The 12,932-nt window shown below is 42.7% G+C and overlaps 1 protein-coding gene across 1 annotated transcript in view; it reads left to right on the forward strand.

The window, feature by feature from the left end:
• Window positions 1-12,932, forward strand: part of KHDRBS2 (KH RNA binding domain containing, signal transduction associated 2) — a 626,093-nt gene that overhangs the window by 74,841 nt on the left and 538,320 nt on the right. The gene's annotated exons all lie outside the window — the stretch shown is intronic.

Raw genomic sequence — 12,932 nt, forward strand, 5'->3', positions numbered from 1 at the left:
CCTTGAATGTTTCGATCATGTTCCCTCTCAATCTCCTCTGTTCGAGGGAGAAGAGGCCCAGTTTCTCTAATCTTTCGCTGTATGGCAGCTCCTCCAACCCCTTAACCCTCTTAGTCACTCTTCTCTGGACCCTTTCGAATAGTACCGTGTCTTCTTCATGTACGGCGACCAGTGCTGAACGCACCATGGCAGGGTACAGCGGCATGATAACCTTCTCCGATCTGTTTGTGATCCCCTTCTTTATCATTCCTAGCATTCTGTTCGCCCTTTTTGTCGCCTCCACCACACATTGCGTGGATGGGTTCATCGAATTGTCGATCAGAGCTCCCAAGTCCCTTTCCTGGGAGGTCTCTCCAAGTACCGCCCTGGATATCCTGTATTCATGCATGAGATTTTTGCTACCGACATGCATCACTTTACACTTATCCATATTGAATTTCATCTGCCATGTTGATGCCCATTCCTCGAGCCTGATTATGTCATGTTGCAGATCATCGCAATCCCCCCTGCGTCTTCACTACTCTGAATAACTTTGTATCGTCCGCAAATTTAATCACCTCACTCATCGTACCTATGTCCAGATAGTTTATAGAGATGTTGAAGAGTATGGGTCCAAGCACCGAGCCCTGTGGCACCCCAGTCCGAGTATTGTCCATTTACCACTACTCTCTGTTTCCTCCTGCCAGTTTTTAATCCATGTGAGTATTTCACCCTCGATTCCATGACTCGCAATTTTCCGAAGTAGTCGTTCATGCGGAACCTTGTTGAACACCTTCTGAAAGTCCAGATATGCAATGTCGATCTGGTCACCCTTGTCTATCTGCCTGTTTACTCCTTCGAAGAAGTGCATCAAGTTTGTCAAACAAGATCTGCCTTTACTGAAACCGTGCTGGCTGGTCCTCATCAGACCATGTCCGTTAAGGTGATCAATGATGCAGTCCTTTATCAGCGCCTCTACCATCTTTCCCGGTACTGAGGTCAGACTCACCGGTCTGTAGTTTCCTGGGTCTCCCCTCAAACCTTTTTTGAAGATCGGCGTAACATTTGCCACCTTCTAGTCCACCATAATCTTTCCCGATTTGATCAACAGATTGCCTATTAGTTGAAGCAGTTCAGCTATGGTCCCTTTCAGTTCCTTGATGACCCTCGGATGGATGCCATCTGGTCCCGGGGATTTATCTCTCTTAAGCATATCAATCTGCCTGCATACCTCTTCTAGACTGACTGTTAACCCTGTCAGTTTCCCATTTTCACTTCCAGCATATAGCCTGATGGGTTCCGGTATGCTATGTATATCTTCTTCGGTAAATATAGACACAAAAAAACGTGTTCAGTCTATCGGCGATTGCTTTTTCCTCCTTTAGTGCTCCCTTTATTCCTTGGTCATCCAGCGGTCCCACCGCTTCCTTCGCGGGTTGTTTCCCTTTAATATACCAAAAGAACGGCTTGAAGTTTTTTGCCTCCTTGGCTATTTTTTCCTCATAGTCCCTTGTACTGCCTTATGGCACCTGCATTGATGTTGTTTGTGCTTATTCCAGTTTTCTAATCTAATCTAACTTAATCTAAGGCTTGGCTTTATATACTGAGTCATCATTCTGAGAAAGCTTGACTCAGTTTACAATAATTAACTTAAATAAAAACCATAAAAAATAAGACTAAATTTTGGGAAATTAATTTTCAAAGTGTTTAGCAAATAAAGTAGTTTTTAAAGATTTGCGAAAAAATTTCAGTGAGCCCGAACTCCTTATAAGAAAGTTGAGAAAACATAAAGATCATAGAATGACTAAAAATCTTGACTCCTTTAATCCCTTTTTGGAAGGAAGAGATAATTTAAATTGTTGATTACCTCTTGCAAAAGAAAGTCTGTAAGCATTCCAAGATAAAGGAAGGAGAGGAGTAAAGATACCATATAGGATTTTAAAAACAACACAAGCACATTTAAATTGAACTCTAAAATAAACCGGGAGCCAATGGAGACTCTGGAGCAACGGAGTCACGTGATCAAATTTACGTTTTCCAAAGATCAATTTCGCAGCAGTATTTTAAATCAGTTGCAATCTATAAAGACAGGTTTTTGTGGTACTGAGGTAGATAACATTGCAGTAATTGAGGCAAGATAATATAATTGACTGAACTAATATGGAAAAATAACGATGAAGAGAAGATATGACGTTCAGCATTTTTGAATGATTGAAGAAGTATAAGATATATATAATATTTCCACCAAATCTCAGAGAGTGATCCAGGAATATATGAGGTCACAATGACTGGAAGGTGAACTCTTTTCATAAGGGTGGTTTTCAACCTTCCCTTTAGAGTTTCATGTCTCTGAGCGCATCATATACGAACTGATCACCCTCTGTAGACAGTTTTTCTGTTGAAATCAGTCTCCTTTTTTTTGCAATTTAACCCCTTTTTTGACTTCCATCTTGATATTTACAATCCCTGGTTTTTCTAAGGAAACAAAGCTTTAAAATTCAGCACAAGACGGCTGCTGAATATTAGTGTTTAGTGGCTAGCAGATACTGTAGCTGACTAAGTTGTGAAACTTAAACGTCTGGCCGGCTTAGTTAAATAGCCACATTGGTTTGCTTCAATAGCTGGTCTATCTTTGGCTGCTATAAACTTATCCAGTCCAGAGCTTAATATTGATTTGGCCAACCAAGTTTATAGTGGCTAAAAATAGACCAGATATTCAATGCTGGTCACTGGAAATGACCCAGCATTGAATACCCAGGCTCAGCACTGACCACAAGAGTCATCCCAGCTAATGCCTGTGGTCTGGATATCAGGCTTTATGTTTCTGTTATCTATAGGGATCTCTTGGTGACACTGAAAGAATTGAGTAGTCTCTCGTGCTTTTCCCCTTCTCCCTTCCTTAGATTATGATATCTTTAATGCTCTAGTTATTATATGAATGTCTCACTACTCTATGCTGTTCTTTAACTAATTCTATTTTATTTAATGTACTTTATACTAGAGAATGACACAGGGACAAATTTTTCCCTGTCCCCGCAGGAACTCATTTTTCTGTGCCATCCCTGTGAGTTCTTTTCCTGTCCCTGCTCCATTCCTGCAAGCTCCACCCTTATCTGCACAAGCCTTAAACACTTTAAAATCATAAGTGTTTGAGGCTTGTGCAGTGAAGGCAGAACTTATAGGAATGGGACAGGGACAGTGACGAAACTCATGAGGACAGGACGGGGAAATTGAATCCCCGTGTCATTCTCTACTTTATACTGCTTTGACCTGAGCCCAGATAAGGCAAAATAGCAAATGTAATCAACAAACAATACACATGATACCTCGTTTATCCCAGGACAAGCAGGCAGCATATTCTCACTTATGGGTGACGTCACCGACGGAGCCCCGGTATGGACCACTTTAAAAGTGCATCGCCACTTTAAGAGTTTAGAAAGTTTGCGATAGTCCGAACCGCACATGTGCGAGTTTCTTCCCGCCCAATGCAGGGCACGCAGTCCCTCAGTTTCTTAGTTTCCGCGGAGCTAAAAAATTGCATTTTCAACAGCTGTTGAAAATTTTTTTCACTGCCTTCCTGCTCTCGCGGTTTCTGACTTTTCAGTCAGTTTTTTCTTTTATTTCAATTTTAGTAAAAAAACAACAAAAAAAAACCTCAATATATATTAAACCAAATTTTTTTTTCTTCTGTTGTCGTCAGTTTAGCTCCGGTGGGGCCTTATGTGTCTCCATACTGTTATTTCTCCACCTTATGGCTATTTTACTATTCAGGACACTCCTGATAATTTTCCATCTGGGCAGTTACTTTGCTGGGGTAGTTGTCTTCACCGACATCCTCCAATGATTCTCACAGTGTCGGGATCTCGGCCTTGCCACTTTCTACTTCCCCTGCTCTTCTCCTTGCCAATGCATTCTCATGCAGGCTCTTCAGAAGCAATTTCCCTTTGGTGCCATCAGGAATCCGGCACCTGCCGACGTCATGAATCCGATGCCCAGCGCACTTCTGGCAGCGCTAATCCAGCCCGCATCGAGATTGACATTGCTGCCTCGGGCCCGCTCCTACATAGCTAAGTTGGCTCACAAGTTTCTCCTTTGGGCTTCAGGTCATTGTAGCAGTGAATCCAATCCTGCCGACCTCGGTCATTGTAGCAGTGAGTCATGTCCTGCTGACCTCGATCAGCCCCCCATCTCTGCTTCAATATCGATGAGTGCCTTGAAACCGGCAAACACTTCTCCCTCTGGATTCCCGGGGGATAGGGGCAGAGCTGGACCGCGAATGGTGAAATACCGTGAATATCTTGTGGTCCGGCTCTGACCCACCCCCGCCTCCCTCCTGCCTTCCCCCCGGCATCCCGGCCTTACTTGGTGGTCTAGCGGGCTTTTGGGGCAGGAGCGATCTTCCTACGCTCCTGCCCCGTGCAAATTGCCATTAGGAAATAGCTGCCATGAGTTCCCGTAGTCTCTCGAGACTACAACGGGAACTCCCCACAGTCATTTCCTATTGGCGATCTACACGGGTCAGGAGTGTAGGAAGATCGCTCCTGCCCTAAAAGCCCGCTAGACCACCAGGTAAGGCCGGGACGCCGGGGGGAAGGCTAAGCTGTGGGTTTTTTTCTTTTTTACCCCTCCCCAAAATATCACGAATATGTGAAATCGCGATTGCCGAAACTGTGAATGGGGAGGGGGAAGTGTACTCATCTTCGGAGCGTGGAGCAGCACCAATGGTACCAGTTAACAGGCAAATAGTACTGATGGTTTTTTTTTCTTTTCTGCAGTAACTTTTCCACTCTGCTCCTGATGTGTGCCTTGATACCGGCATTTTCATCTCTGGAGCGTGAATCCGCACGGATGATACCGGTGATGCAGCCAGCGGTACTGGTGTTTTCTTCTTATGCAGCAGATTTCATTCAGTACTTCATATACATGTCCAGCTGTATTTTCAGTTGTTCATGCCAACGCCTTTGTCGACACCAACTCCTCCGGTGCCAGTCAGGTTTGGGTTCTCGACATCAGTAGCACTTGCATAGGAGTCTCCAATGGTTCTGACAACTCATATGAAGTGATATCGGTCCTCTTTAAAGTTGCTGGCATCGGTGTCGATCTGGTCTGGGAAGGCCCTGTAGAAATTAAACTGTCTCCAGCCTTCGACACCAAATCCCTGACATCAATTCTGTATAGTTTGGGATTTGAATCTCTGGGGGGAGGGGTTTTTGAGCAAGCCCCCAATCTCTCTGTAGCGGTGGGTTTTTCAACACATGCTTCTCTTTTCCACATCAGTAGTGTCTGAGGAATTATCTTTTTCAAGATTCCTTAGGGGACTGTCTGCACCTTGTGCCATTCCTTGGAAGTTGACTTAGAAAAGTCATTCCCTTGGCAGTTGATTCTGCAAAGTTTAAAGAATTTTAGATACCTTGACCTATAGTCAACTACCCAAGGCTCTTCGGATTCCCTTCCATAATATCTTACGGGAGACTTTATATATGCCTTTAGAAGCACTGAGGATGTTTTCAATGAATCCCTACTGGTGGAGTCAACTCTACAGGCTAGTGTGTAGGCCTCTGTATTTCTGCACAGAGTGGGCATGGCGATAGACTAGTTGGCTAATCGGCTTACCAGAATCCTATGCTGACTAACTGGTCCAGTAACCATTTTACTTGGCACATACCATTTGCCACGCTCCACTTCTCTCTGCTTGCACATACGGTGCCTGATTTTTCAGCTCTTCTTTTCTGTTCCAACCAGACATGGTCTGACTTTGAGTGTCTGACCTCATCATCACCCATCAGGACAGGCTAGCAATTACGCCTTGTTTGGGGGACAACCTCTTTAGTGCTTCCATGGACATGCCTACTCAGTTGTCTGTCCACGAGACCAGATGGGACAAGCCCAAACAACTTCCTTCACCACACTCTTTTTCTCACCGAAGATTTGCTCCTTAACCTTTTTCTCCAATCAGGGCATAGTCAACATCATCGTTCTATAGTCTAGACCTCATCCCTTCGGAGGTTGTCTTCAGTTCCTCATTCATCACTGACAGCTCATCTTCTCAGCTTTCTGGTTTCTCATCTTCATAGGGCAGGGTTCTACAAGTTTCAAGTTTCAAGTTTTTTTATTTTTAAATATACCGACCATCAACAAGTATCTAGCCAGTTTACAATGCTATGTTAAAATAAAGAATTAAAATAATACTTATAAAAGGGGGAAAAGTGCACATTAAAGACGTTTTACAAATACAACCATGAAAGTGGGGGTTGAAGGAGAAAAGGGGGGGTAGAGTTACGCTGTTAGAAGTGGAGAGAAAAATTTTTTTTTTGGGTTGAAAAGAAAAGAGAAGGAAAAGGGATAAAACATTAGGAATTGGGTCACTTCTTAAAAGCGGTTGGTGGACTTAATGATGTGAAATTTAGGAGCTGTGAAAAGCATCTAAAAATAAGAACGTTTTTAGTTTAGTCTTGAATTTATCAAGGAGATTTTCGTGGCGGAGTTGGGATGGCAAAGCATTCCATAAAGTTGGGACAACTACGGAGAAGTTGATTTTCCTGGTGAAATAAAATTCTTTAATAGAGGGAACAGATAATAGGTTCTGATCTGCTGATCTAAGAGTCCGAGATGGACAGAAAGGGATGAGGAGTTTGTCCGGGAATGGTGGAAGACGCGAGAGTTTGATTTTAAAGACTAGTATAAGTGTTTTATAGGTAATAAGGTGTGTGATAGGTAGCCAGTGGGCTTCTTTCAGAAGGGGGGTAACACTCAATGTTTTCACCCTGCTCTCAGACCTTTTTTCCAACAGATTCTGTTTTGGACCCTGCACAGTTCTCCCTTTTTCTCCTGCTGATTTCCATCAAAGAATCCTCCTCAATTAGCGGAGTCAGGGATTCTAATCACATTTCTACTTGATTACTATCGGAGGACTGAGATTTTTCCTGGATCTCAGATCTCTCATCAGTTTTCTAGTTGAGAGGTACTTCAGGATTCATCTCTCCTCATTCAGAATTACTGGCTATGCTCCCTGGATCTCAAATAAAAACCTGCACACATCCCAATTCATCAAGCTTCCAGAAAATACCTCCGATTTCATCAAGTCACTGCCATTATCAGTACAGGGTCCTTCCTTTTGGTCTGGCATCTTCTCCAAGAGTCTTCACGCAGTGTCTGATTGTTGTGGCCGCATCTCTCCGCTTACACGGCCTTTAGGTCTTTCCTTTCCTGGACTGTTTCTATTCAGGAAGTGGTCCAAGCAACATCTCAGACCATCTCCTTTCTTCAGGTTCTAGGATTCAAAATCAAATTCCCCATAATCACATCTCATTCTGACTCAACGTCTACAATTCATTGGGGCAATCCTAGACACCACTTTCATGGATCGCCTTCAGACTCTCATCCATCTGTGTCAGCAGTTGCTTCCTCTTCAAACCATCTCTGCCAGACACATGATGGTTCTTTTAAGCCACAGGGCTTCAACTGTTTATGTCACATTACTAGCAAGACTACATCTTTGCACCCCTCAGTGGATCCTTGCTCCCCTCTAGTCTCAAGCGACGGATCGTCTCTCACAACATACATCTGTGACATCATCTCTTCTGCAGTCGCTTCAGTGATGGATGGCCTCCTCTAATCTATACAGAGGTCTCCTTTTTCATTTGTCCCCTCATCACAAGGTCATTATGACAGTCGCATCTTCTTATGCATGAGGGGCTCATATGGACGATCTGCAGACTCAGGGTCACATCAATTTCCTAGCACTCAGAGCAATGTTTAATGCCCTCAAAGGGCAATGTACTAAATCAACAAGCAAGGAGGCACAGGCTCTATCCTGTTGTGTTTGGAGGCCCAGAACATCTGGACTTTGGTGATAGCTCGCAGTCTGTTCTTGAAAGCTGTCTACATTCATGGGGAGAAGAATTCCCTAGCACACAACCTCAGCAGACTTCTTCAACCTCACAAATGGATTCTCAACTCTACAACTCTCCAGTCTCTATGGGGCACCCCACAAGTGGACTTGTTTGTGACTCCTCACAATCACCAGTTGCCCCAATTTTGCTCCAGACTTTACTCCTCTTTCCATCTGGCAGCAGATGTTTTCTCCTGGATTGGATGGGGCTGTTTCTATATGCATTCCCTCTACTTCCTCTCATGTTGAGAACTTTATTCAAGCTCAAGAGAGAAGCAGCCACCATGATTCTCTTTACTCCATGGTGGCCCAGGCAACATTGGTTCTCCTATTTCCTACTCTGTTCCCTCAGACTCAGAAATCACTGATTCATACCAATCTGCAATGCTTTCCCCTGACAGTTTGGTTTATTTCGGGCTGCGTCCATCTCACTTACATCTTTCTCAGCCTGTTCGTTCACTTCTGGATGTCTCCAGGACACCAGCCACTCAACAATGTTATTATCAAAAGTGGCCTAGGTTTTCTTCCTGGTGTCTTCTTTATCTTCATGTTCCACCTTACTTGACAGTGGAATTGATCTTGGATTATTTTCTTCTTTTGTTTGACTCTAGTCTCAAGTCTATATCTCTCAGACTTCTTTTAAGTGCTAGTGTAGCTTTTCCTCTGTTCCAAGGATCAACCTCTTACTGCTTATTCTCTGGTTTCCAAATTCATGACAGGGGTTTTTAATGTGTAACCACACCTCATGCCTTCTCCTGTCATTTGGGTCCTACTGTAGTCCTTTCCACTTGGTTTCCAGGTTTATGAAAGGATTTTATTTTTCTCTGTGAAACCATCTCTGCAAACCTTACTATAATTCTTTTCAGTTTGTTGAAGCCACAATTTGAACCAATGGCCACAGCTCATCTTAAGTTTCTTGCCTGGAAAGTGGTCTTCCTTATTGCTCTCACCTCTCCCTGGAGGGTCAGTGAGTTACAAGCATTAGTAGCAGATTCACCCTTCACAGTTTTTCATCATGACAAGGTGGTTCTGCATACACATCCAAAGTTTCTTCTGAAAGTTGTCACTTTTCATCTCAATCAGTCAATTGTTCTGCCTGTGTTTTTTTTCTAAACCTCATTCTCATGCTGGAAAAACTGCTTTGTATACTTTGGACTGTAAGCGGGCTTTGGCTTACTACGTTGACCGGACAAAACCTCAGCAAACTTCTCTCCAACTTTTCATTTCTTTTGATACAAACAAGTTAGGGCACCCTGTATTCAAGTGAATGATTTCCAACTGGCTGGCTGCCTACATCTCATTCTGCTATACTCAGACTGAACTGGCATTGGAAAATTGTGTCACAGCCCACAAAGTTAGAGCTATGGCAGTTTTTGTTGCTTTCCTTAGATCTACACCTCTGAGGAAATCTGTACAGCTGCCACCTGGTCCTCAGTTCATACCTTCACTTCTCACTATTGTCTGGATTCTTTCTTCAGACGGGATGGGCACTTCAGCCAATCTGTATTTCAAAATTTCTTTTCTTAGGCCAACACTCCCACCATCCCATCTCTGTTAGCTTAGACGTCACCCATACGTGAGAATATGCTGCCTGCTTGCCCTGGGATAAAGCACAGTTACTTACCGTAGCAGGTGTTATCCAGGGACAGCAGGCAGATATTCTCACAACCCACCCACCTCCCCGGGTTGGCTTCTTAGCTGGCTTATCTTAACTGAGGGACCGTGTGCCCTGCATCGGGTGTTAAGGCACTCGTGCATGCATGGTTCGGGCTATCGTGAACTTTCTAAACTCTTAAAGTGGTGATGCACTTTTAAAGTGGTCCGTATCGGGGCTCCATCAGTGATGTCACCCATACGTGAGAATATCTGCCTGCTGTCCCTGGATAACACCTGTTATGGTAAGTAACTGTGCTTTATGGTTACTAAAGATCAAGAATATGCCTAATTTTCAGATCACAGGGATGTGTGGTTGGATTAAGAGACGTCCCTGTGTTTTATGTTAACTCGTGGCTGGAATTGAATGTTTGACCTTTCAAAACAAAAGGTGGCAAAAATGAACAAGTCATTAGCATGCATTCCCTTTTAATCTGTGGTGAAACAGAATTTTTACTGCATCTATCTGCAACAATGCAAGAGTAATTCTAACAAGCTTTGGAATAAATGCATTGTAGATGATGGCCATTTTTCAGTTGAATCTGACATCTAGCTTCATGAATAAAAAAAGGCCCTATTAATCACGGGGTGATGGGTAGCACATCTTATTTATCATTCTTGTAAGAGAAAGAGTTGTCTGATCTTACTGTTTTGAGGTACTGCTTATTAATTATACAGTATAATTAAGTTAACACAGTAATGCTATGCATTGTCAATTACTAGTCAGTTTCTATCATTCCAAATATGTGCATTTTTAATTGCATTCATTATATGGTTGGAGATCATTTTACTATCCCCCTGTTTTACTATGGTGGGCTATGTGTTGTAGTGCACGCAAAATATATGCATGCGCTATCTGCTAATGTGTCCATAGACTAACATGTACGCATGCATGCATAGACTAACATGTGTCCATAGACTAACATACACGTGTTAGCGTTTAGTACGTGGTTAGCGCATGATAATATTGAGCGTGCACTAAAACGCTTAACGCACCTTTGTAAAAGGAGCCCATATGTAAATAAATTTCTGAAGATACAGTATTATCACATGTATGTGATATGTATCACAGTGTCCAAAACTGAAACCAGGGTGGAATACAGTTAAACAGAAACAAAACAAACAGTTCAATAAAACGCCAGAGTCATTCAGCAATCATTAAATAAAACTAATCACTGTATCAAAATAAAACAGGAAAATAATTCAAAAACTCAAAGGCATAGATAAACAGACACACCTTTGCCAATTTCCTAAAGCGAAAATAGTTCTTCTCTAGCCTGATTTCAAAAGGCAATGCATTCTGCAGGGAAGGAGTACATATTGCAGTGGTATCTATATCTACATGAGTGCCTAAGGCTTGCACTAGTTTAAATGAGGCCTTTGAACCAAGACTGACTACATCATACCCATTATGTCGTGGATTCATAATGCACTGCATAATCGACTTTGTCAAGGGCACCTTTTATGCTAGGGACACTGAGTTGACCTGTGTTCATTGTTCTTTGTGTGATCATGAGGCCTGGAACCTTACACAATATCCTTTTGGGCTTGTGTTCTTGGTTAGCAACATTGTAAGCACACAGGCCTAAACTGTTCTGATAGCATAGTCTATCTTGGCTTGTGTTTTGTCCATCAGTATTTCAGCCATTTCTCATAATATTTTTTTTCATATGGACACTTTTACTTAATTGGCTCCAAGGGAATTATCCAATTGAAAAGCTCTTTTACATGTGATTCAATGTCTGGCATATAATCATGGGATCATGCCTCCTGGACATGGGAAGCTAAGCCAGGTTATGTCATCCTATACAGAAATACGAGGCAAGCCTGAGAGACAGAGTCTCTTAAGCCTACACTTCCTAAGCTAAGATAAGCTACACCAAGCTATGCAGAGAAATGAGCAGAAATGTGAGTTCAAAGAGACTCTTAAGCTGAAAGCATTGGGACTCTTGGATACTTTTTCTATGATGAGTACTACTCTGCCATCCAAGATGTAGCTCTTCTAGTAACTGAGTGGCCAAGCATTCAGTGCACATAAAGCTACAAGCTTGTGCTGTATTGAATATCATCCAGTAGCATCCCAGTTACATTAAATTCCTGCTGCCATTTGAGGACCACAGCCTTCCTCTGGATATAACCCCAAACCCTAACCCCCTCCCGCTGAGGTCTTGTCAGGTTCTCCATGTGTATCTGTATCCCTGGTGGCCCAGTAGGTGGTGATAGAGCAGGAGGGAGGCCCACTCATTCCTGCCCTTGCAGCTGCCTTTCGCAAATGGCTTCCATGATCTCTCTCAGCAGCTTTCGGTGCTTGTGAAGTACTATTAGTGACTTCAAGAGGTTGTACCAGCCATTTGATAAAGGCAGCTGCAAGGGACAGGGTTGAGTGGGCTTTGATCATACCCCCATCACCCCCCACTGGAGCACCCAACCATTTAATTGGCAATGATAGAGTGTCTAAGAAAGCATAAAGAAAGGGATATAAAAAGTACAAAGCAAAACTACATGCAAAAGAAAAAGTACAAGTGACCTGAAGAATAGGGACCAAAATATTCTTTATCCAATTGACCCCACACAATCTATGTTTCGGCATAAAGTCTGCGTCAGGGGTCTATGAAGCAATGTGTCCCTTGAGGCTGTATTCTAGAAATAGTGCTGGTATCAACAGCCGCCTAAAAAACGGTCGCCAATCGTATGTTAATCATGCATTGGCACTATTTATAGAATTGCAGCTTCATGAAAGGTAGACATCGGAAATGTAGGCCAGGGTTTTCAAGGCCTACATTTCTGGCGCCTACCTTTCACATGAATCATGGCTACAGAGGCACTTTATGACACCTAATGCCACTTCTGGCATTATCCGCGTTATAGTGGCATTAGACGTCATAAAGTGCCTCCATAGCCGCGATGCAGGTACCTTTTTCATAAGCGCCTACAATTTTTCCTTAAACACTATTATTTTTTTAAAAACAGCATTTTGCACATAAGTTAGGTGCCTAACTTAAGGCTCCGTTTATAGAATATGGGCCTTAATACCTCCAGTATGTTAAGGATAGCAAAGTCTCATGAAATGAGTATCACTATTTTTGAAAAGTGCACTGGCGTGTAACAACGCAAACTGCATAGAAGTTATCCCATTAATATTAGTGGATAGCCTGAGGCATTAAGGGACTCATTGCTTCATAGACCTCTGACACAGGCTTTATGCTGGAAAATGGACTGTGTAGGGTCATTTGAATAAAGAATATTTTGGTCCCTGCTCTTCAGACCACTTGTGCCTTTTCTGTTGTATGCTGTTTTGCTTTGTACTTTTTATATCCCTTTCTTTATGCTTTCTTAGATAGTCTTTAATTACCAATTAAATGTCAGATGAACAATAGGGGCTATATTCTCGAACCAATGATTTTTTAGG

Source organism: Geotrypetes seraphini, chromosome 3 (assembly GCF_902459505.1).
Source record: "Geotrypetes seraphini chromosome 3, aGeoSer1.1, whole genome shotgun sequence".
NCBI lineage: Eukaryota > Metazoa > Chordata > Amphibia > Gymnophiona > Dermophiidae > Geotrypetes > Geotrypetes seraphini.